This window comes from Rhineura floridana, chromosome 16 (assembly GCF_030035675.1).
Source record: "Rhineura floridana isolate rRhiFlo1 chromosome 16, rRhiFlo1.hap2, whole genome shotgun sequence".
NCBI classification, from domain to species: Eukaryota; Metazoa; Chordata; class Lepidosauria; order Squamata; family Rhineuridae; genus Rhineura; species Rhineura floridana.
In genome coordinates this window covers 29,996,922-30,020,299 of record NC_084495.1, presented here as the reverse complement: position 1 = coordinate 30,020,299, position 23,378 = coordinate 29,996,922, and the positions used below count along the sequence as shown (strand labels likewise).

Genomic DNA, 23,378 nt, shown 5'->3' with positions numbered 1-23,378 from the left:
CTCCTCTTCTGAAGTTTCCGATTCCAGGATGGGGGATAGGGGAGGGGCTGATGGTAAACTGCCTCCCCGCTTTTCGGCTGTGAGCAGCCCTCCCTCTTCCCCCTCTTGCTCTGAGCCTGAAAGAGGGGGAGGCGTGAGAATGTCCAGGGAGGGCTCAGGCTCCCTGTTGCTAAGCGACCTTATCACTGGCAGTTCCTCTGTTTCATCTTCGCTCCAAAGGCGGGAAGTTCCTCCCCCTTCCCTCTGCCATCCATCCGAATACTCTTCTCCCAACTCTCCGGGATCCAGCTCCCCGGGATTGGGACCCCAGCTCTGCCTTCCGACATGCCCCCACTTACCTGTCAGCCGGCTTTTTAGCATTGCCCTTAATGAAGATGGTGGCTGCAGCTTCCCTAACGTACTGAAGCCGCTGCCGCCATGTTAGTGGATGGCAGAGATGTGCGCGCGTAGCATGCACGTGTGCCATCAACAAAGATGGCGGCGGAGGCTTCATTCCCCTTAGGGAAACCGCGGCCACCATCTTCATTAAGGGCAATGGTAAAGACTAGACAGGTAGGGGGGCCGTGGGGTGGGGGCGCAGAAGCGTATGCGTGTGTGCGCACACCCACCCACCAACCGGGGGGCCAGGGCAAGCTGATGCCCAAGGGCCCTCGCATGGCTGGAGCCGGCCCTGCATGCAAACATGGTTCTCCCCTCCCCATTTTATTCTCACAACAACCCTATGAGGTAGGTTAGACAGAGAAATATAGAGACTGGACCAAGATCACCAACTGAGCTTCATGGCTGAGTGGGGATTCGAACCCTGGTCTCCCACGTCCCAGTCCAACAACCTAACCATTACATCACACTGGCTCTATTTATTTATTTGAACATTTCTATCTCACCTGTCCAATTCCAAAGAAGCATTCAAGATGCCTAATGTTGATATTAAAACAACAACAGCAATTACGGATGGGGGAGAAGTGACCTAATTCACACTTTCTGAAACAATACGGAAACCAAAACAGCCATCTTGTGAAATTCACATTTCTCTGAATTTTGTAATTCCGTTCTCCATCTGGAAGATGTTTACAGAAATGCAAGACTGAGGTCAAAGTCTGCATGTAAATGCATATATTAGTGAAAATAACATAGAAAAATCCATTGTTTTAGGGAACTAGGGGCTGCTGTCCCTGCTTGCTTCGCTCGCAAACCCCACCTACAGTTGCCAAAGTTCCCCCTTCTCCTCCACAGGTCACCAAAGTTCCCCCTTCCCCCCCATGGGTCACTGAATTTCTTCCCACCCACCTGCCCAGGCCCAGGCTGCACTTCTCCCCTTCATCGTGGCCTCCACCTCTGCTGCCTCTATGGCCACTGGCTCCCCCTCTGCAGCTGCTGCTGCCTCCCCCTGTGTGGCCTGCGTGGCGGCAGCTGCTGGATAGCCCGCCCACTTGTCCGCTGCCGGATAGCCCACCCACGCACACAGTGGTCTTTGCCGGTCACGCCACATCCCCGCCATCATGCCACTTGACATCATGACACCGTGACGGCTTACATTTTTACTATATAGGAAGAAATACACTTTGCAAAAATGCGTCTATTGGGCAAAATTGCATACAAAAATATGTATGTTTTAGGAGAAATTCACACTAAAACACTGGTGAATTTTCATGAGGACTCTTTTTAAACAATATATCACACACTTCCAATGACCCTTGATGACTAGAAATGTGGAGAACTGAACTGGAAAAAAGAGGAACAGAAAAGTTTTTTAAAAAGCATCAAATGAAACAGGAGTCCTGTTAATAACAAATTTTAGAGCAGGCAGGCCAAAAGCTGGCAGAAACAGAATCCTCTGCTAGCGGTGGAACAGCGATAGAGGAAGAAGTGAACCTCCTGCAGCAGGGGAACTGCAAATCCTGGGCAGTTCCACCAAAAGGCCCTTCCCTGTGTCCTTGCTAGCCACCCTTCTGGAGGAAGACAGATGTCAAGAAGGGTCTCAGCAACCTACGTTCTACCCTCCACAAAAGAGGCACCAAGAAGAAATGTTGAAAAAGGCAAGCAAAAGCACACTCTATTCCCATGCAGCCAAAGAAGAGTGGATCATTTGGTCGGACTGAAAAAGCATAGGCGTCAGTTGGTTCCATGCTTGCTGTCTAATGTGCCAATATCACCCGTCTCATTATGGCTCCATCCTTGGCTCATCAAGTGTAATTGGAAGCATCCAGCAATTATGTGTTGGTAAACTGGAGTTGCTATGAAGCAGGGTGGTGGTGGTGGAGTAGGGGGAAACCAGCAATCATTCTCCCGCACGATATTGTATAAAATCTTTGTATGCACTTGTGCAGGGCTCTGAGAGGGGGAAATGTTGCCATATAATTGTTGTGTTGTACTCTCTCCTGATTGCACGTGTCAGCCCACAGCTGAAAAGGCAAATGAGTGCAAATATAAAGGTAAGCTACGTTTGTTTTCACAAAGGGATGGTGAGGACACAAAGGATTAAAGGCTGCGTACGGTTTTGGTTACAGAGGTGATAAAATTCCTCTTGTTTGCCATAAACTACCACCCACAAAGCCTTTTGCACCTGGATGCTGGCCAGGCACTTCACTCCAGCACACAAGGTCTGGGCTGTCTCACTCTTCTTCTTCTTGTGGACTCCCATGTTATTTTCTGTAGCTGAGTTTCATCTACACTAACTGGCAGTGGCTCAGGATTTCAGACGGGTCTCTCCTAACCCTACCTAGAGATCCTGGGACCTGAACCTGGGACCTTCTGCACTCAAGGCAGAGGCTCTCCCACTGAGCCACAGCCCTTCTTTAAGGCCTGCTTAAATTCTGTTGATTCTTAATGTTCTGAATGGTTTTGTGCCTTTCCACGGTATCAACATATCACACACACACCCCACGATAAAAAACAGGGAAAGGAATACAGTCTCTATAACCTCTGCGTTCAGCAATATTGGCTTTGCTTCCTTTGGGTTGTGACGTGTGCCTTCTGAAGCAGACACAGAAGGGATGCAGGCTACAGATTGTATTGGTGGGTCGCCATGTCCTTTTCCAACCCACTTTTCTGACAATTTGCAAAGACACAGCGACCTGCGAGCTCTGCAATTTACAAAGCGTTTGCAGGCAACAGCTTCACCCTGAGCAAGAAGGAAGCTATTTCGACCTGTTTTTTTCTTTTTTGGCTTGCTTAAGAGGTTTGAATTTACTCTTTTGTCTGTGAAAGCAGGGTTGGTCCACACCATACGCAATTTGCTTTCATGGAGGATAAAAGCATAAGACCATCCCAAGAAAGTTGAGCACCTTGGGCAGCTCCTTGGAAGTTCAGACTAAAACCCGGAGTGGATTCACTGCTCCACGAACATCAGAGCCACCAGCCTCCCCTGTGAGAAAGCTGTGCAGTAGACAGAAATGGTGGAGACGGGTATAGAAATATCCCAAGGCAGACCATGGGTCCATCTAGCTCAGTATTGTCTACACTGACTGGCAGCAGCTCTCCAGAGTTTCAGGAGCTTTTCCCAGCCCCACCTAGAGACACCAGGGATTGAATCTGGGACCTTCTGTCATTGAGTCGCGATGCTGGGAACGGAGAGTTCTGAGCGAGCTTATGTGTGTGTGTTTGAATCCTTGCTAAAGATTCTACCTTCCCTGTAAATTAGTCAGACAGAGACTTTAAGCTTTAAAATAAGAAATAACTACTTTATTCTGGAAGTACATGCTTGATAGGAAAGAGTCCTATATCTAGGTAACTGGCTAAGTTGGAGAAGCAAACACTGAGCCCAGTGCTTGCTGTCATGCTTCAAGGAGAGGGAGAGACAAAAGGAATATGTCTGCTCCCCTCTCAAGAGAAAGAAGACGACTGGGAAGGAGGGAAGGAACTGGGATCAACATCCTCTGCATATCAGTCTAGCAGGAAGGAAGAGACAGCAGGAGATCAAAGGACAGGTGTAGCCTAGCAACCAAGAGGTCTCCTCTCTAGCTACCCTTTTTAACCCCATTCAGCCTTAACCCAAGTTGGAGTTGAACCCCATATATTCCGACACCTTCGGCATGCAAGGCAGATGCTCCACCACTGAGCTACAGCCCTTTCCCATAAACACCAGACATCCTGGAAGGGGGAGAGGGAAGCGATGCATCAGGATTAGCTTGTTTTTCATTTGCTAAATAGCAAAGGCTTAATTATCCAAAGCAACTTGTATCAGTTTAGCTGCACTTCTCCAGCCATTTATTACAAAATGATCTTTCAGACCTTCAAGTTCCATTGATTTAAATGTGAGAGATTTAAGTACGTGCTTAACTCAGCTTTGCAAGTCCACAAAGTTACGAGACTGACCAAACTAAGTCATTTCTGGCACATCAATACCATAAAAGGGGAGGGGAACTTCCTTTCTGCAATAGCTTCCTTTCCGAGTCATCTGGCATCGATTCTGGCTCCCCATAGGCAAGTGCGTACAAATCTGTGTTAAGTCTCCCTTCAGTATCCTTGGGACTTCAAAATGCTCAGCTTTGGTTGGATCATCTTATATGTTATCACTACGCACTTTGGTAACCAGGAAATACTTTTTAAAAAGCATTTGGCAGGCTTTTTTAATCTGCAGAACATCTTTTTATTTCTCCACATCATGTTTTTTTTTATTTCCTGGACCTCTGTTTATCTGTTGCAATACAACCATGTGCAGCAGTCAACGAGTCTCATTAAAAAAAGAGAAGAGAGTTCTGGTCCCCCTTTTTACGAGATTTATGGCTTTAATTTCCTTTTGCGAGGCCAAAAAAAGTAACCCCCTCCAAAAACAATCCCCATTTCATAAGAGTATTCACAGGATAGTTAATGTGAATTGTATAACAGTGTTTAATTAAACTGTGGCTGTATAGTATAAATTTAATGTGATTATCCTTTGCTTCAGCCAGAGAATTCAGGGGAGTGATTCAGCTGGCAGTAGATGAAGACAGCAAGCGATTCACAAGGTGAATCAAAATATTAGCACCTAGAAGCACTTCTCTATTTTTGCTGGTTGCCCAGGCACTAGACTCTTCACAAAGACAGCCACAGGTGTCAGTGAGAAAATTACTTTGCAGATAGGATCTTATATTTTCAAAAGCTCTTTAAAAAAAAGCTACACACACTCACACAAACAGATGCAGGCAACAGGACTGTTGTGCCACAGAACTTAACATCACCGAATTAAGGAGTCGGTGAGAGGATTATGACTTGCGTAAGAGTTGTATGTCTGTGCTAAAGCTTCACAATTAATTTGTACGCATGTGATCTGCATCTAGCAAACTGGTGTCGGACTCGATTCAGCAGGAACCAAAACAAATGCTTTGCAACACCTTTGGATTTCACATGCACATACATCCACCGTGAAAAAGTGAACTGGCTCCCAGTCACGCTTTCAAAGGGAGTTTTGCCATTTCAGCAAGGAACAAGTTCATATGTTCTCTTTATCATGCAGAGAGAGGGAGGGTGCTAGATTGAATTACCCTTTAGTATCATGCAATTAAGTGTAGCCCCACAACCTCCAGAGGTATTCCCATTGGGCCGAGAGGGGAAGTGTTATGCATCAGGCTAGGGGAGGAGGAGCAGCAACTATGGTATGGATTTGATCATTTTAAAAAATTATTTATTTATTTATTTATGTATTTACATAGGTGCTGTGGGTTGGTGGTTCCCGAGTTCTGATAACTGGTCAGTTGCCAGCTTTGGATGGGGTCGTACTGCCTCTGAATGAGCAGGTCTGCAGTCTGGGGGTGCTCCTGGATCCAACTTTGTCGCTAGAGGCCCAGGTGACCTCAGGGGCTAGGAGTGTCTTTTACCAGCTTCAGCTGTGGCTGTTTCTGGAACAGGATAGCCTGATTGCTGTTGTCCATGCACTGGTAACCTCCAGATTGGATTGCTGTAATGCGCTCTATGTGAGGCTGCCCTTGAGGTTGTTGCAAAAGCTGCAGCTGGTGCAAAATGCAGCGGCGAGACTGCTCACTGGGGCAGGGTATCGCCAACATGTCAGCCCGCTACTGAAAGAATTGCACTGGCCACTGATTAGCTATTGGGCCAAGTTCAAGGTTCTGGTTTTGGTGTACAAAGCCCTATGCAGCTTGGGACCAGAATACCTGAAATATCGTCTTACCCCTTGTATACCCAGTTGATCACTGCTCTGCAGGTGAGGGCCTCCTGCAGATACCATCTTATCAGGAGGTCTGTTCCTCACAACAGAGGAAGCAGACCTTTAGTGCTGTGGCACCAACCCTTTGGAATTCCCTCCCCTTAAATATTAGACAGGCACCATCTCTGTTATCTTTTTGGCACCTACTGAAGACCTTCCTCTTTCAACAAGCGTTTTAAGTAGAGGTCTTATCCCAGTCTGCATCTGTGTTGGAATTACATTTTAAGATGTTTTTAAAGCTTTTTTAAAAAGCTGTTTTTAAAGATGTTTTAATATGTTTTTAAAGATGTTTGGGCTTTAATATATTTTAAAGTCTATTTTCATAACGTTTGGAGTGTTTTTAGTGTTTTTGTTTGCTGCCCTGGGCTCCTACTGGGAGGAAGGGTGGGATATAAGTTTAATTGATTGATTGATTAATAATAATAGTAATAGTAGTAATAGTAGTAGTAATAATAATAATAATAAACCTATGTTCACTGGGAATAAGTCCCCTTAAACGCAATGGGATTTACTTATTTCTAAATAGACATGCAAGATTGCACTCTTAATGTATTTACATCCTGCCTTTTAGGGTAAAACCCTAATAAGGTGACTTAAGGCAAATTATAATAACACTATATTAAGCAATAAAATGTTAAACACAAAACCAGCAAATTAGCAATTAAAACAGCAGCAACTAAACCCTTTGTTTTTACATTTATCTGATGTTATTTTTAGTGTTTTTAATTGTTTTTATTTAATTTTGTATGTCACATTGAGACGTGGATGGAAGGTGATCAATAATAATAATACTTATTGTTGTTGTTATTATTCAGCTTGATAGAATGGAAAGGGATGGGGGGGGTGCAATGTGAACAAGGCAATCTCAGTAATTAAAAGCAAAGAGCTCAACTTTCCCCCTTCCATTTGCATGAATGATCACTTTCCAAGCACTGAGCATGGAAAATCTAGGCCACGCTGTTTTTGCTAGGCTAAATAACATTAAATAACCAGGCGAGGCACTGGGCTCTGAAAGCTGGACATGTGTCTCTTTTTTCTCAGTTGTGGGAGCCTTTTGAAATGCATTCTTATTGTGTCCTTCCACCCCCACCCGCATTAGCATTAAATATCTACCTGGAAACCCACCCACCCTATTTTTCTTCCCCATAATCTCATTTACTGCAAAGTGGTTTAGGATGGGAGCTAGGAACATTATCTCTGGACACAGAAGTGGCAATTGGTAGGCACTCGCAGAAACAGTGCCTGTTATATAACTCCTGCTATGAATAATAAGGCAAGAAAAAAGCCCTCTTGTTAACTCTTTGGCAAGAGAGGCTGCTGAATCTTCTCTGGGTCTGGCTGATCTCAAGATAATAAGAGATTTTTGAGACTCTGCTCCTTGCGTTTGCAAAGATAGGCCTTCTATTCCCTGCAGTGAGTCTGTGCAAATATTGGGAGTTGCACCCTCTTTAAAATCAGGAGTAGCCGTAATTAATAATTAGCCATTGCAGAGCTATGGAAACTCTTCATAATCCTACTATTGCCTCCGTTGATGATCTAGTCTTAATTATACATTTTAGCTCTTCCAGCTTCCAGAAGACCCCTAACTTCAATGTCAGGTCCCTGTTCCCCCATCCCCCCATACTACCATGATCTGAGGTAAGGGAAGTGGCAACTGGAGGCAGCACCTATTCAGTGGTGGCACCCCATTTACAGTAGGGCCCCGCTTTATGGCGCTTCACTTTATGGCACTTTGCTAATGCGGTGGTCTCAATTAGACGCAATTAGACTAAAGCCCCACTCATACGGCACTTGTTCCGCTTTTACAGCGGTTTTCGGGCGTTGCACACCATTCTATTCAATGAGTTCTGCTTTTCTGCGGTTTTTGCTTTTCGGCGGGGGTCCGGAACGTAACCCACCGTATGAGTGGGGCTCTACTGTATTCTCAGTTTATGCTCAGGTGATTATGCACAGGATTGCAGTCATGCCCCATGATTCATCAGGGATGTGAGCCCAGGTGTCTCCAGCCAAATTCCAACATGCCAACTGTTACAAGACTTTTGCCAGTTTGAAGGTCAACATTTACCGAATTGTTTTTTGCAGCAAAAAAGCAAAGAGCCTTGAGACACCTTAAAGATTAAAACAGTTTTATGGCATAACCTTTCATGGACTTCATCAGATTTCTCATCAGTTACAAGTATATGGTTAGGAGTAGGAATTGTTAACAGTGAAGTCAGAAGACATGCAGAAAAGGAGGCGTGATAATTATGTAATTAACTCTGGTGGTTCACAATGAACAGTTGTGCTGTTAACACAAGACATCCTGGCATGGTCAGGCAATTAACACATGTTGTGTGATGAAAATCCATGGTGCGATTCAATCCACAAATGACAGCATGGAACCTCTTAAAGTAGTATCATAATTCAGCAGTTTCATGTTTCAGTCTCCCTTTGAGATTCCTTTGTTCTATTATGGAAGGGGTGGCTTGTTAGAATTTTTTGGTAGATATATATTGCATTGGAGTGCAGAAATAACTGGTCTGTTAAGACTGGTAATTGAAAGAATAAAGAAACTTAAGATTTATTACTTCAAAGTGGCAAAGTCATACATGCTGCCTCCACTCAGGGAGCCATTACTAATGAACTGAGAACAAAGACAGGAAAAGAAGGGAGGAAGGGGAGGAGCGAAGCCTGCAAAAACAACAAACACTTTAGAGGAGGAATCAGCAGAGGGACGAATACATTGCCTTTCTGTCTTTTCCCCCAACCCCCTGTTCAAGTCACTTGTAACTAGGGTTGCCAGGTTTCTGGCCTGAGACTGATCCTGTATCTTTAGGAGAAGAGAAAGTCAGCCAAGTGCAGGTGTTCTTGCAACCCTGTAATGAGAAAAACCACAAGGTGGAATTCTCCCTTCCGCCTGCACAACTTTTAAAGATACAGAAGACGTCTTGGAGGCTGGGCCTGGCAGAGCACCATGTTGGGGAAGGGCAGGACCAGTCGCTATGGAAGAGAGCAGTGGGGGCTGGTCTGTTAGGGCGCATGGAGCATTGCCCCACCAACCTCAGTTTATCCTCAGACAGTTCCCACCTTAGTCTCAGTGTCCTTAGTCTCAATGCTGCCCTTGTACAGCTCAGCAGAGAGGAGGATGGGGACAAAACTAGAACGAGTTGGCTCTGCCTCCAGCTACTGTTGGGCTCCCAGCCTTCCACCCTCCCAGTCCCAGTGGGCATCAGCCATCACTGGAGGAGAGAGCTAAATTATTCTGGCATAATTGACAGCAGTTGCACGCTTAGTATAACCTTTAGGTCATGTCTAAAAAATCTTAATAGATCCCCCCCCTTCTGCCACTGCTAACTTTTTCCGAATCTTCTCCCTCTAGTTTAGTGTTTCCATGAAGAGCCAATCTGAAGATAAAAGTAGAGAATTGTAATTTCTGGCCCATTGCTTATTTTTTAAATTATTTTAAGAATCACACTGCTATAAAAAGTGAGGATCCCTTGCAATTTTATGGCCGACTTATGATTTAACTGAACTACAGCAATGACTCATTAGTCAGGAAGCCACTAATATGCACCGAAGCAGCATGGAAAAAAATACTTACCAAAACCAACTACAAATAAAATAAAATAAAAATAAAATTGCAGGTCTGCAGAAATTGAGAGCTTTCAGGCATTTTTACACACTACATCTCAAACCGAAACAACTTGCTGGGTTTTGCGTCTCCCCTCCCACAAGCTAAGTGGGTATTGCTAATACATGTCTTCTAAATGTCTAAAGTGGTTTTATTTTTTCTTCTCTCTCCGTACTCCCTGCCCCCACCCCTCCACCTCAGCATTGTTGGCAAAAGCGGTAGCCACTTCAGGCAGTCCAAGTGATGATGTCACTTGTATGTTCCCCAGTCAAACAGAAGCCTGCCCCAATTTGCCAAGCAAAGCGCTGCCTCCTCTTTTAGCCTTGCTGTTGGCAGAGTTCCACTAGCTTCCCTGGGACTGCTGTGGCCTGTGGAAGAGCTTGCCGTTATTTTCATCTGCCGCCTCTCCCTATTTTTCTGTCTGTAGGAAACCCAGATTCTTCACTGAGAGAGAAGAGATTTCTGTGCCAGCCATCGACTAAGAAAAGCAAAGCTGTCATCCCACCTGGAGGTAAGTCCCGTTGAAAACAATGGGACTAATTTTTCAGTAAACATGCCTAGGATAGGGAATTTGAATAATATGCTAGTGTCCCCCACCCCACCCTGCCCACCGCATATGACATATTTGGGCCCTACTTCAAGATGCTCAGCAACATCAGGTTGAGAATAGAGGCTTTAACCAGCATATGCCTATATCAGGGATGGGGAAACTGTTGCCCTCCAGATAGTGCTGGACTCCCAGCTCCCATCAGCTCCAGCCAGCATGGGCATTGGTCACGGATGATGGGAGCTGTAGTCCAGCAACATCTGAAAGGCCACAGTTTTCCTGTCCTTGCCCTGTATCTGGTATAAGGAACCTTTGACCCTCCAGTTCTTGCTGAACTACAGCTCCCATCATCCCTAGCCATTGGCCATGCTTGCTGGGGCTGATGTGAGTTATAGTTCAGCAACATCTGGAGGACCACAGGTTCCTCACACATTAATTACACAAATTAATCTGTGAAATGTTGGAAGGTATGATCAGAAGTGGTGTGAGGGCCTGGCCTCTTAACTACTCAAGAATATTAGCAATCCAGCCTTAGATATTGCCCATGTAGTTTGATCGTTTATTTTTATACAAAGGCCTTGACCCATGCAGAAGTGTCTTTCCATGATGTTGGGTATGAATTAAGCATTTGATTGTGTGTGTCTCTTTGTTCTGTGGTTTTCTCCAGGAGATCTCTTTGTTCTGACAAAGTGTAGGAAGACAGAATACAGAATCAAGATACTTCCACTCTCTAACCTGCCCCCCACTACTTCCTTTTGTCTCATTTTCATTTTTACTATCCAAGCAAGCAGCTGACATCAAATAAAACATTATTTCTTTGGAAGCATTGCTAAACAAGTTCACACTGAACTTTGCCTATTTAAAAAAATCCTTGCTGTCATATGTGCAGACCTATTGGAGACTGAATACAGCAAAATATTCAGAGGCTAAACATAGCCCAGGGAGAGATACACTGAATGCAGAAACACTGTGATTTTCTGGTCTTGGATCACATACTGGCTGCATTTGGATAAAACAATAAACGATGGATTATTGTTATGATGAGTCTAGGCAAGGCTCTGGCACTCTGCCCCCCCCCAAACTCTGGCCAGGAGGGAATGAGAAGCTTCCATCTCCATTTTTGATGAACTGTAGTTTAGTGTTACATCTGAATCCTAAACTGTGGTTAATCTTAATTATGGTTTAATTATTGAAATAGATTAGCTTCAGAAACCATGGATTGACATTGACTTGTGTAAGTAAACCAAGGATGGGGAACCTGTGTCCCTCCAGATCTCCTTGACTCCATCTCCCATCAGCTCCAGCTGACATAGGCAATAAGCAGGGATGATGGGAATTGTAGTCCAGAAGCTCTGGGGCAGGCAAATTCCTCCGTTGTTTCCAAGGCTAATGCTCAGTAAGAAATCCTAAAACAGCCTTCCCCAACCCAGTGCCTTCCAGATGTGTTGGCTTACCACTCCCTTCGGCCCCATCTTGGATGGCCAATTGTCAGAGATGAGGGGAGTTGTAGTACAACAAAATCTGGAGGACCACAGGTTCCCCATCCCTGCAGAAAACCACAGTCTAAGTGTAGCCACAGTTTGTTTGGATTCGGACATACTGCTAAACTGTAGCTAGCTGAAAACAGATGTGGAAGCTTAACGCAAGCCAGCATAAGTTCTGCTGGCTTCCTGTACTTAGGATTGCTCTGCCTGATGTAGGAACTGAGAAATGTAAACCTAGGTGATCAGAAACAATTAACAGCATGCCTGATGAAACTTACGTTAAAGCAAGTTCTCTGAAATCTTTCCTGCTATTTGAATGTTTTGAAAACAACCCAGTTTTGCTTTTTTGTCGATGAGAGTGGCACGTGCTGGTTAAACCTCGTCGCCTCACCCAGTCTTAGCACATGCCTGCTGCCACAGGCTTATCACAGCTAAGTGTTACTTAGCTTGTTTGAACATTACACAAAAGAACATGTTTACACAGAGGGAGCAGGCCGGTGTAATTGGTCTGGCTTCTCTGTTTTCTTTTATCTCTCGTCTCCTCCCCTCCCTTTTTGGAGGGCACCATGTTGGCTACCCCTGGACCAACCTTTTAAATGTAGGTACTAATTACAGCAGCAGAAGAGAAGGGAAGCAGGCCTCTCCATTGGCTCTGCTGAGAGAATTAGCAACTCCTCCTGTCTTAGAAAAGTTGCCGTTCCAGCTGTTGTTATAAGAACTTTTGCCATTAAGATCTAGTGCCTGAGTTTGCTTTCTTCCTCCTCCCTCCTTGCCACTTTTTCTTACCTTGAGCAGGGACTGTTTTATAACTGATCTTTGTAAGCTCTGGGAGCCTATTTTGGCTAAAGAGTGGGATCAAAATGTTTGAAATACATAAATAAATGCAACTTTAATCAGATTAAATAAGTAAGGTTGTTTCACTTTAGCTTTGGAGATCTTCTGTGAGGGACTGAAAGTCTTTGTTCAGGCAACAGGAGGAAGACCTTTCATATACTAGCAAATGTGTAGCTGGCCAGAAAAACCGCAATTTAAACAAAGAAAAAGACCCAAGAGTTGTGAGTAGGGGAAGGGCCATGGCTCACTGGGAGAACTCTTCCCTTGCATGCAGAAGGTCCCAGCTTCAGTCCTCAGCATCTCCAGGTACAGCTTTGAGAGACGCCTGTCTGAAACCTGCAGAGCTGCTGCCAGCCAGTGTTGACAATACTGAGCTCAATAGACCAATGGTCTGATTCAGAATAAGGCCGCTTCCTTTGTTCCTAGGTCTTAAGAGCGCTTTGGTTTGAGCGCCTGCTTTGCATGCAGAAGGCTCCAGGTTAAGTTCCTGGCATCTCCAAGTAGGGCTGGAAGAGTCTCATGGCTGAGATGCAGTTTCTCTTCTTTTGGTGGCACCTGTGGCCTCCTTTTCCTTCGAACAATGGCAGGATGTATATGTAATAAGCAGACAGCTGTGGCCTGGAGAAGCATCCTTTTCTGCAGTGAGGGGGTCTGCTGCTTTGCAGCTGAAAGGCATACTATGGGAAAGGGCTGTAACTCAGTGGTAGCACATCCACCTTATATGCAAAAGGTCCCGAGTTCAATCTCCAGCATCTCCAAGTAGGGTTTGGAGAAACTCCCTGCCGGAAACCCTGGAGAGTCGCTGCCAGTCAGTGTAGGCAATACTAAACTAGCTGGACCAATGGTCTGACTCAGTAAAAGTGGTCTCTTCCTACATTCCTGTTGGAGATCTAGGCTCAGAGTAAGCATGTCTTCCTGGCGTCCTCCCCATGAGCTTTCCCAGATCCCAGTTTGCAAAATAGTAATGGTGTTTTGTGCTGTCTCCATCACAGCTGGATGAAGGTTGCAAGTGAAAGGCAAAGCTGGCATGACGGCTTTACCACAAAGTAGCGTTTGATCATCGAACAATTATTCAGTACATGATCATTTGGGTTAGCTTGAAAAACTGACACCGATGACTTCATCTGGGCTGGCGCTTAGTGAACGGAAAATGGAAATGCACAACTAAGCAGCAGCGCAGTAGATAAGCATGCTGTAGGAGTAGAAAAATAGTGCTAGCTATAGCACTTGGAAACCTCTTTAAATACTATCTTTAGTTGCTGTTATTCTTGTGCCCTTCATTGTCATGCCTAGATCCAAACCGCTGGGAAAGTGTACTGCGGAGTGGGCTGCAATAGCAACAGAGAAGAAACCGACAAAGAAACATGCCCATATCTTGCTGAATGAGTCACTGAAAATTTTGCCCTGCGAACATGCTCTTCCATTCCATTCAAGACTATTTGTCTTTTTCTTGCCACCAAATGATTGAAACTATTTGTTTTTCCTAAGCAGGGGGAAGAGAGGAAATGAACTAAAGGGGCAAATTTTTCATATCTATCTATCTATCTATCTATCTATCTATCTATCTATCTATCTATCTATCTATCTATCTATCTATCTATCTATCTATCTATCTATCTATCTATCTATCTATCTATCTATCTATCTATCTATCTAATCATTGTTTCCATGGTAAGAGCCAAAACACATGTGCAATACAGGCAATCCATGATGGCTCTGCTGACACTTCTTTGAAGGAGTGGGGGGTAGGGGAGTGGCTCTGGATTTTTTTCCAGAGCTTGGCATAGGCTGATGGGAGTTGTAGTTCAAAAAAAGTAACTTTTCCAAGCTCTTGTTTTTTTTTTTAAATAGAGCAATGGCACTAGTGGAAGACCTGTTTAATCCTTTACTCTCTTGCTGTTTTCCTCTCCCCAAAACTGCTATTAGGTAAAGAGGCCTGAAGGTCTTGAGGTTCCCCAACCCTAGGTTAAAACCTCCTTTCCCCAATACTGCTGTATGGAGAAAAGATAGGCAATCCATCTTTTACAGAGCAAGGACATAATTGCATGTTACATTGCATGTTATGAATCACAGAAGGTGTTTCCAGCACTGCCTTTCATACTACTAGGCTATCTGCAGGAGAGAATTGATAGGTAAGAAGAAGGTGCTTAAACCTTCTCCGCCCCACCAAATCTTCTCTAAAAATGCTCCTGGGGCCGCTGGGTTTGGGTTTAAAGCCTGGAAATGAACCCAAGTGGAGAGAAAATGTAGGGGGGGGGGAGAATTGCAAGCAGAATCCACGGTTGTGCAAAATATTAAGCACTCCCTTCTGCTCATGGATTCTCCTCTATAAATGGCCCCATATTCACATTACTTCAGCAAATGCAGGAGTGAGAACATGATGTTTGGCAAAGTAATATGTAGTTCCACCAAAACATAAGGAGACACAAAAAAGTCCTTGCCTCAGGGTACATAACAGTCCAAATCTGAGCTGGGCGAAAGACAATAACTTCCATTTCCATGAAGCCTTTGACTCTCCTAATCTCTGACCTAGTCTCGCTAATCCTATATACACACAGCTGATATAAATGCATACTGTCCCCACATTTACCCTCTGCCTCCATTTCTCTTCCTTTCCTAAGATGTGGCTCTTTGTCTGGAATTGTAGATTGTAACCTCCTCAGGGCAGGGACCTTTCCTTTTGTACTTTCCAGAAAGAAGAAGGGCACACTGACAGAGCCAGTCACAGTGATACTAACAAAACGCAGAAGAGAGGGGGACCGTTCTCCTGTTTTGTGCACCTTGCGTGGAAAAAACAGGGTATCACTTTTTAAAGTGATATGTATGGGATGGGAGTGAACAGATACGGAAAATCACACGTCATTTCAGCTGGAGAGGAGGAGGAAGGTAAGCAGTTGTGTAGTGGCAAATTCAGAAGTGCAGGGTCCCTTTATGATAGTCACACCATGCCCCCTCACAGCCATACCCCATTCTAAGATTATACAACCTTCTAAGATTATACAGTAAAAATACCGCTTTCTGTTTCTCTGTCGCTGTCACCACTTGACTGTCCTTTCTCACTGTCTGGGATATTGCTTGAATGACTGAATTCAGGGCCTACACATTTATCTCCTGCTGCTACCAAACTGCTTGATGATGTAGATGGGATGCTATCATCAGGATTCATTGCCTCTTCTTCTGCATTTACAGTATTCTCACTCGCTACAAATTGCCTTGGATTTTTGAAGTAAGAACTAATAAAGGCTTGCTTGCAGCTGACACTCATTGGGGCCTGAATAACTGACTGGTGAGGGGTTAAGGCAAGGGCTTCACAAAAGAGGTGAAGGGCTTCTCCAAAGAGGAACTTGTATGTTTGTGCTTGGTATATGTGTGTGAGTACACACTCTGGATGGGAATTGGGACTTCTCTCTGCCTAAGACCCTGGAGAGGTGCTGCCATTCACAGTAGGCAATGTTGGCATAGGAAGACAACTTGAACTGGTATAAGGCACCTTCTAGGTCTCCAAATGCCCAACTCATGAATAAAGAAGTGGTGTTTGGAAAAAGAAACAGATGCAGAAGGAGAAAGAAGGTAAGGAGCAAGGATCTCCTGAGCTGCTGTCAGAGCTAGCCAGGAGGCAAGGAGAAAGTAGGTGCCACCACTGAAAAGGCCCTGTCAGGGACATGCTTTGCATGCAGAAAGCCCAGGGTCAGTCCCAGCATCTACACTTAAAACAGGAATGGAATACTTCTATCCAGGGAGTCCAATTTGGCCCATGAGCCTATTTCCAGCAAACCACACCGACCTGTCAATCGAGGACATCACCTTATATCACCTGTCAATCATCTCTGCTAATAATCTTTGTGGCTGCCTTGCCACAGCACCGTTGGGTCACTAAAAAAATCAGGAAGCAGGTGATGGGGAAAAGGTTTTCTCTTCCTGAGACCCTGGAGAGCCACTGCCAGTCAGAGTAGACGTCACTAGGCTAAATGCACAAATCATTTGATCTGGTCTAAGGCTGCTTCTGTTGCATGGACCTAAGTTCCCTGTTGCAGTTCCTTTCTGATGCTCAAATTACAGTGGGAAGCCAGTGGGTCCCATCACATTTGCCTTTTGTGCCAGCTTCCCTAGCTAGGGCTTTTGCAAGAGCCACATTCACACCATACATTTATTCCACTATTATTCCATGTTAAATAGTTCTGGCTTCCCCAGAAGGGTGCTGAGAATTGTTAGAAGACCCAGACTGCTGTGGGCCCTTGGGCACCAGATGCATGCACACACTTTAATACACCCAGTCTCACTACCTTTTGTGTTGCCGCATCAGCATGCATGCCTGCTATCACCCAAGATCTTGCTTGATGGCAGGCATGTACGCTGATGTGGCAATGCTCCCAGTGCTATCTTGGGTGATGGCATGCATGTGATGATGCAACAGGAGGTGTAACTGGGGATATTTAAGCATGTGCTGGCTGCACACGTGTGTGGTGATGGCTTAACCTGGGAGAGTGAAGCTCCCGCTCCATGATCCACACCACTGACCGGTGGTGCCCCATAACTTAATGTTGGTGGGGATCGCAGAGCAGGAGCTCCACACTCCCAGCCATAGGGGCCCTCAGCCAACCGCAGGGGCCCTAGGCCAGTGCCTGACCCAGCCACCTGCTGGCCCCAGGCCTGCCCCTATTCATCTCACAAAGCTACAATTCCCAGAGTTCCCTGGGCAGACGGACTGACTGTTAAACCAGAATTGTAGCTCTGTGAGCCAGAATAGGGGGTCTCCTAATAAGTCTCATAACCCTTCATAAACAATACTTCCCAGGATTCTTTGGGGGAAGCCAGGCCTTTTTGAAGTGGAATAATAGCGGAATAAATGTATGGTGTGAATGTGGCCAAGATTACAGTAAGAGGGCATGATCTGGTTAAAATGGGAGTGGGCAGAGGTGGCTGGTGCCTATTGGGACTGCTGGAGCAGAAAGCAGGCAGCCAGTGATGGGGGAGCCAACTAATTCTAGCTATGGCCTCCTCCTCCTCCTCCCTGCTGAGTTGTACAAGGGCAACACGGAGACTAAGGAGGAGGAAGCTGACAGCCAGGGCCACACCCTGGCCTGGATGTAAATAAGAAGGCAGGCCGGTGGAGGCTGGATGAGGAAAGACTTGGGTTGGTGGGGCAGCATCCTACTTGCATAATGGGCCAGCCTCTACTGGAGGTGGGGGAAAGGCAGGCTTCAGGGAATGGCGTTGCACATTTAATTTACAGTCGCCTTCCATCCACACACACCCCATAGCTTGCACTTTGTGAAATCCTTCCATCCCCCCCCCCAAGATTCCAGCTGGATGGCTAAAACCAAACCAAACAAATGCAATCTGGCAGAGAGGGGGGAAAAGTCATTCTGCCCGGTTCCCTAACCGCCCCTGCCTGTCGCAAGAATGACCATATGCTGAGGGCTGGGTCCTCATCGCCAGACAGTACTTCTGAATGACGTCAGGCTGGAAAACTCCTCTGGTGTTCCTGTCTAGCCTCTAAAATGAATTCTGTGGTCAAAGCGCAGTCAGTGATGATGACCACATGCGATCAGGTTTCCTCTTACATGTTCTCCCCACGTCCCTCCACCACCACCCCACTCTGGCCTGGCCTGCTCTGCCTAGAGAAGTTAAATAAGAAGTGATCTCTCTCCAGTCTGGGAGCAGGAGTTGGTTTTGCAGTTATGCGGTGCTCTGGAAAGTAGGTTACTGGGTCAGGAACAACAAGTTCTGACTGTTTGCCTGGCTGAGCTTCCCTCCCTGCTCCCTTCATCATGTTTATGCTGCTGTGACCTGCCTGGCTGAAATGGGTCTTTTAAAAAATAAAAATGAAGCACAGAGTGGGCAGCGCTGTGAAAGAAAGAGAGGAACAAAGAAAAGAAAAAGCCTAGGCATATCTGACTGAATCTGCCCTTTCTTTTGAAACTGGTGCCAAATAAGTGCAGGATGTGTCCCTGTGCGACCGCCTTGCTCTTTTAAAAGTAAAACAAACAGAGGTAAAAGCAATTTGGAATCCACAGGTAAGGGGGATCTGATTGAGCATCAGTGTTCAGTAAGTGAAAGGCGGCTCTTAGTTATTAGAGACAGATCCAAAGAACGGCAAGCTTTTTATAGATACAAAGGGAGAGTGTCTTTTGTTTTTCTAGCCCACCAGCAACCTTGTGTTTTCATGTCTCTGCATCTAGCAAGGTTTAACCCAGTGGTTCACAAACTGCTCTACCAAATTATGTCCACATAACCCCCCCACTTCACTTTTAGAAGTATAAACTCTCCGCCCTGCCCAGGACATCTTTTTGGGTGTGTGTGCAGTAGTGTAGTAGCAAATTCAGAAGTGCAGGGTCCTTTCATGTTAATCACAGCCATGCCCCCCCCTTTTGCTGCCAGGTTAAGAATGAAATCCTTTTTAAACCTTCTCCCACAACAACAGACATCCCTAGGAGCCAATCAGCCTGAAAGGGGAGTGTGTTAGCTGCTGAGAAGAGTCTTCTCAGTGGCTGGCTCACCTCCTTTCACTCTGATTGCTCCAATCAGCAGGAAAGGACAAGGAAGTATGTTAGAAGAGTCTTCTCGGTGACTAAAGCACTTCCCTTTCATGCTGATTGTCTCATAGGATGCTGGAGACAGAGGGACCCTGCTGAGACCTTGCTCTGAAAAAAGTAAGGGGTCTAAGACCCGCCTGAGACCCTGGATGACTACACCCCTGTGTGTGTGTGCATGCATGCACACATGTACAAGATAAATTATGTCCACAGCATTCCCACAATCCATTAAGGTAGTAAGCAGATTTGAAAAGATAAGATAGCTCTGGCAAGAATTACTCTTGACATATCCATGCTGGCTTCACTTCATTGTTACCAAGATGACTCCTTTATAATCTGTTATAATATTTTCCCTGGTATTGGAGTCAGATTGGGTAACAGTTGCCTGAACCTTCCTTCCTTCCCTTTTTTTGAATTCCAAGTTAGCAGCAGCACATAGGAACACAGGAAGCCGCCTTTTAGTGGGCCAGGCCATTGGTCCATCTAGTTCAGTCTTGTGTGTGGCAATAGCTCTTCATGGTTTCAGACAGGAATCTCTTTCTCAGCCTCGCATGAATCTGCTGGGATCTCCTGCATACAAAGCAGATGCTCTGAGCTATGGTCCTCCCTTCTGAGATGAGGAAATTGAGATGGTTTTTGTTTTGTTTATTTTTTTGTATACTCAAAGCTTGGATTTTAGCACTTGATCAGTGGGGTTGAATTTTTTTCTTTTTGTGATTTTTTTTCGGTGTAACTGACATCACCTGTCCTAGTTGCCTTTGAGGGCTTAGCAGCCTTCCAATCACAGGACACGCAACCTAGTGAAAGTCTGACCTCCTGCAGGCTGATTCTCCAAGCTCATAAATCGTTGGAATAAAAAGTTGGTCAACTTAAAAGCTGCATACTGACTTTGACAATGTTTCGAATGTTTCTGAAATCTCAGTTTGGAAGAATTCCTGATTTACAATCAAAGTGTGCCTGTGTAGCTTTGCTTTCAAAACTAGAAGTTTCTTTCAGGGAGAACAGCCTTTTCCTAAAAACAAAATGCATTGTGCAATTGGTTGTTTTAAAAATAGATTTAAAAAAATATGCCTTCTGGACATTTCTTTTCAAACCTTTGTTCTTCAGTTGCCTTGTATATTGCCCAGGCCATATTATCTTCCGGCTTCGATTGATTATTAGGACTGATCCACTGAGTTGTAGTCAGCTAACTTTTACTCAAGAGTAGATCCACTGAATTTTAAGGCCATGACTAATTTAGGTCCATTAATTTCAATCTTTTTTACATTTAACAAAATGTATATACCGCTTTATTGTAAAAAACTCTAAGCGTTTTGCCAAAAAAACCCAAATTATCGATAAAACAGTTAAAAACAAGTAATTAGAAGTATTTTTTTAAACAATTAAAATAGCAACAGACTAAAAACAGATTAAAACCCATCAACAGCTGTGTGTCTGGATAGGCTCACTTGCCTGAACAAAAAAGTTTTAAGCAGGTGCTGAAGAAATTGCAGCAAATGTCAATACACAAGGAGTTCCAAAGAGTAGGTGCTGCAACACTAAAACAACTTCTTACAAGTGTGGAACAAGTATTATGTGGCATTTATAACAGGGCCAGTTCCACAGATCAAAGTGCTCCAGTGGGCACATACAGGGTAAGTAAGGTGGTCTTGCAAGTAAACTGGTCTAAACGGAGTCAGTGGGTCTACTCTGAGTAAAAGTTAGTTGAATACAACCCACTATATATTAAATGACTGTCAGATGCCTTCCTCCACCCACAAGTAACTTACTAAGGGCACTAGAGCTGCAAACTTGTTTTGACTTTTATATGTGTTTTGTTTAGGCAACTCAGTTGCAGGCTTCCAGGCAGGAGTAGGCTTCAGTTGAAAAAAGGATAATGTAAATTATGTATGTATGTGCCTTAGAGCTAAAGAAACAAAAGGGAGGGGGGAATAACACACTTGGCACTGTTGAAAAGCACCCGAGATACCCTGCCAAAGACAGGACAGGCCTGTTCTCTTGTAATTAGGACTGCCTGCTAATTTCCGTTTGGCTTGGCATACATGAACTGTCTGTGCTTAAGTGTTTCCTGTGCTTGAGTCCATCTGTTGATGGCACTTAGGATATATGGATTTCTTAAACCTGTGGTAGGGAAAAGGTAGATTCAGATTCTACTGGTACATCGGTGGCAGATTTGCAGAGACCAGCAAGTTTCTCTCTGATTCTCAATAGTTTCAGAATAGCAAGAAACAAAACAAAATCTCTGCCATGGCTGACCTGATGGCTGATCACTTATATCTCAGTCTCTAAGTTCCTTACCTGTTACATATAAGCAATAATTTGATGATTTTGTGGCCCCTCATTTGTGGAATACAGTATGCTGTCCAGTAAGGTCCGCCTGGTGCCTTCACTGACATATATTTGGCACCAGATAGACTTACCTTTTTCCCGGGCATCTGATACACTACGATGATATTGTCTGTTATTAGTATGCTGCCAAAGCTTCCTGTGGTTGTATTGGGGGTGTTGTTTTATTGTTTTGTTTTTATAGTATATTTGTTTTTAACAGTATTGTAAGTCACTTGGAGACCTTTGGGTATCAAGCAACTTTATTATTATTATTATTATTATCATTATTATTATTATTATTTAATAATAATAATAATAATAATAAATCTTTCAGCTGCTCTGGAGACCAGCTTTGGACTTTTGTGTTTGAATTTTTGATTTGTAGTAACTTAGATGTAGACTTGTACTTGCATATGCAGGCTGTTCCAGGCTGTGGCACAAGAGTCACGGCTACAGTAAACAACTGGCCTCACACACTCATCCCTGAGACACGTTTTAGCATCTGTCTCTGATCACAAGGCAGAATTTCGCACTTGGCTCCAACTGGTGGCCCTCAGGTTTTTAGATAGGCATGAAGGACCCAAGATAGATCCTGTAAGCCTGATGCCTGCCCACTAGTGCCTTAAAGCCAAAGCTGTTGGACTTCTGCAGGTGTCAGGGCTGATCTTTATGGAGCAGTCTGAGGTGAGCTGGAGCCACGAACCTAGATGTGTGCGATGAAGCCAGGAGTCAGGGACAAACGACAAGCCAGGAGACCAGATTGAGGCGCAAGCCAGAGGTCAGGACCGAAGGAGGCAGGATCACAAGCCAGAGGTCAGAGCCAAAGGCTGAGTCACAGGACACAAGACAGGGCTTTTTAAGGGGTGGCATCCCAGCTGTGGAGCTCTATCCTGAGGGGAATTCAACAGCCTTGGCTAGTTTTTAGATGAGTAACCAAAAACATTTTTACTGAGAGCTATTTTTTTTTCAATTAATTTTTATTCAAATTTTCAAAACCAAAACAATACAAAAAGAAAAAACACAAATCAATAACTAACACAACAAGAAAAGAAAAAAAATATATAAAAATATTGACTTCCGATTTGTCATAGTTCAGCTATAAATCTATAATATATAACAAGCCTATCTCTTAATAGATTATAAAATCACCTTCCTCCAGCGGTTATCTTCATTGGTTTCAAATCTCATTAACATCATATCATTTTATTCTTCCACAAAAAGTCAAAGAGAAGTTTCCAATCCTTGAGATATATGTCCATCAATTTTTTTTTCTAGATAAACATGTCAATAATCCAACTCATCAAGTCTACTAAGTCCAGTAATTTCAAATCGCTTTTCTTCCATTATCCATATTGGTTCCATCTTCCATCTTCCATCTTTACGCACCCAATAATCTTGCTGTCATAGTCATATAATAAGAGTCTGATAGGAATTTCCTTTATCACAGATATTTTCTTGCCATCAATTCCGAACATATCACTGAAGTATTTTTACTGAGAGCTATTGAGAGTTTTTAAATGACACGTTGCTCATTCTCTGTTGATGCTGCTTTTAAGTAATTGTTTTATTATACTAAGTTATCTGTTTATGGTTGTAAATGGTCCCGGGGTGGGGGAGCTTTTCAGGGCCAAAAGGTGGTATATAATTATATATATATCCAGGAGGAAGGATCAAAGAACAAACAATAGAATGGGAACAGAGGACAAGCAAAGGATTTATTTATTTATTTATTTATTATTTGATTTATATCCTGCCCTTCCTCCCAGCAGATCTAGGAAAACATCAGCTCAGGAACACCTGGTTTCCTAATCAAAGCTTAACTGGAACAGGTAGCCCTTGTATTTCCTGTTTAGGAGGATCCAATTACCATCCTGGTTGGGTGGGGTCAATACATCAC

General features: G+C 44.3%; 1 protein-coding gene across 7 annotated transcripts in view; it reads left to right on the top strand.

Annotated features, from left to right (window-relative positions):
- The first annotated feature begins 16,165 nt into the window (after positions 1-16,165).
- The window catches only part of PASD1 (PAS domain containing repressor 1), a 143,966-nt gene continuing 136,753 nt past the window's right edge, over positions 16,166-23,378 (top strand). For 6 of the 7 annotated variants that reach the window (XM_061598976.1, XM_061598967.1, XM_061598971.1 and 3 more), the window contains exon 1: positions 20,627-20,787. The gene's annotated coding sequence lies outside the window, so the exon portion shown is untranslated. Of the gene's footprint in view, positions 16,188-20,626; positions 20,788-23,378 lie in introns of those variants that run through there. The other variant, XM_061598974.1, reaches the window with a different exon arrangement.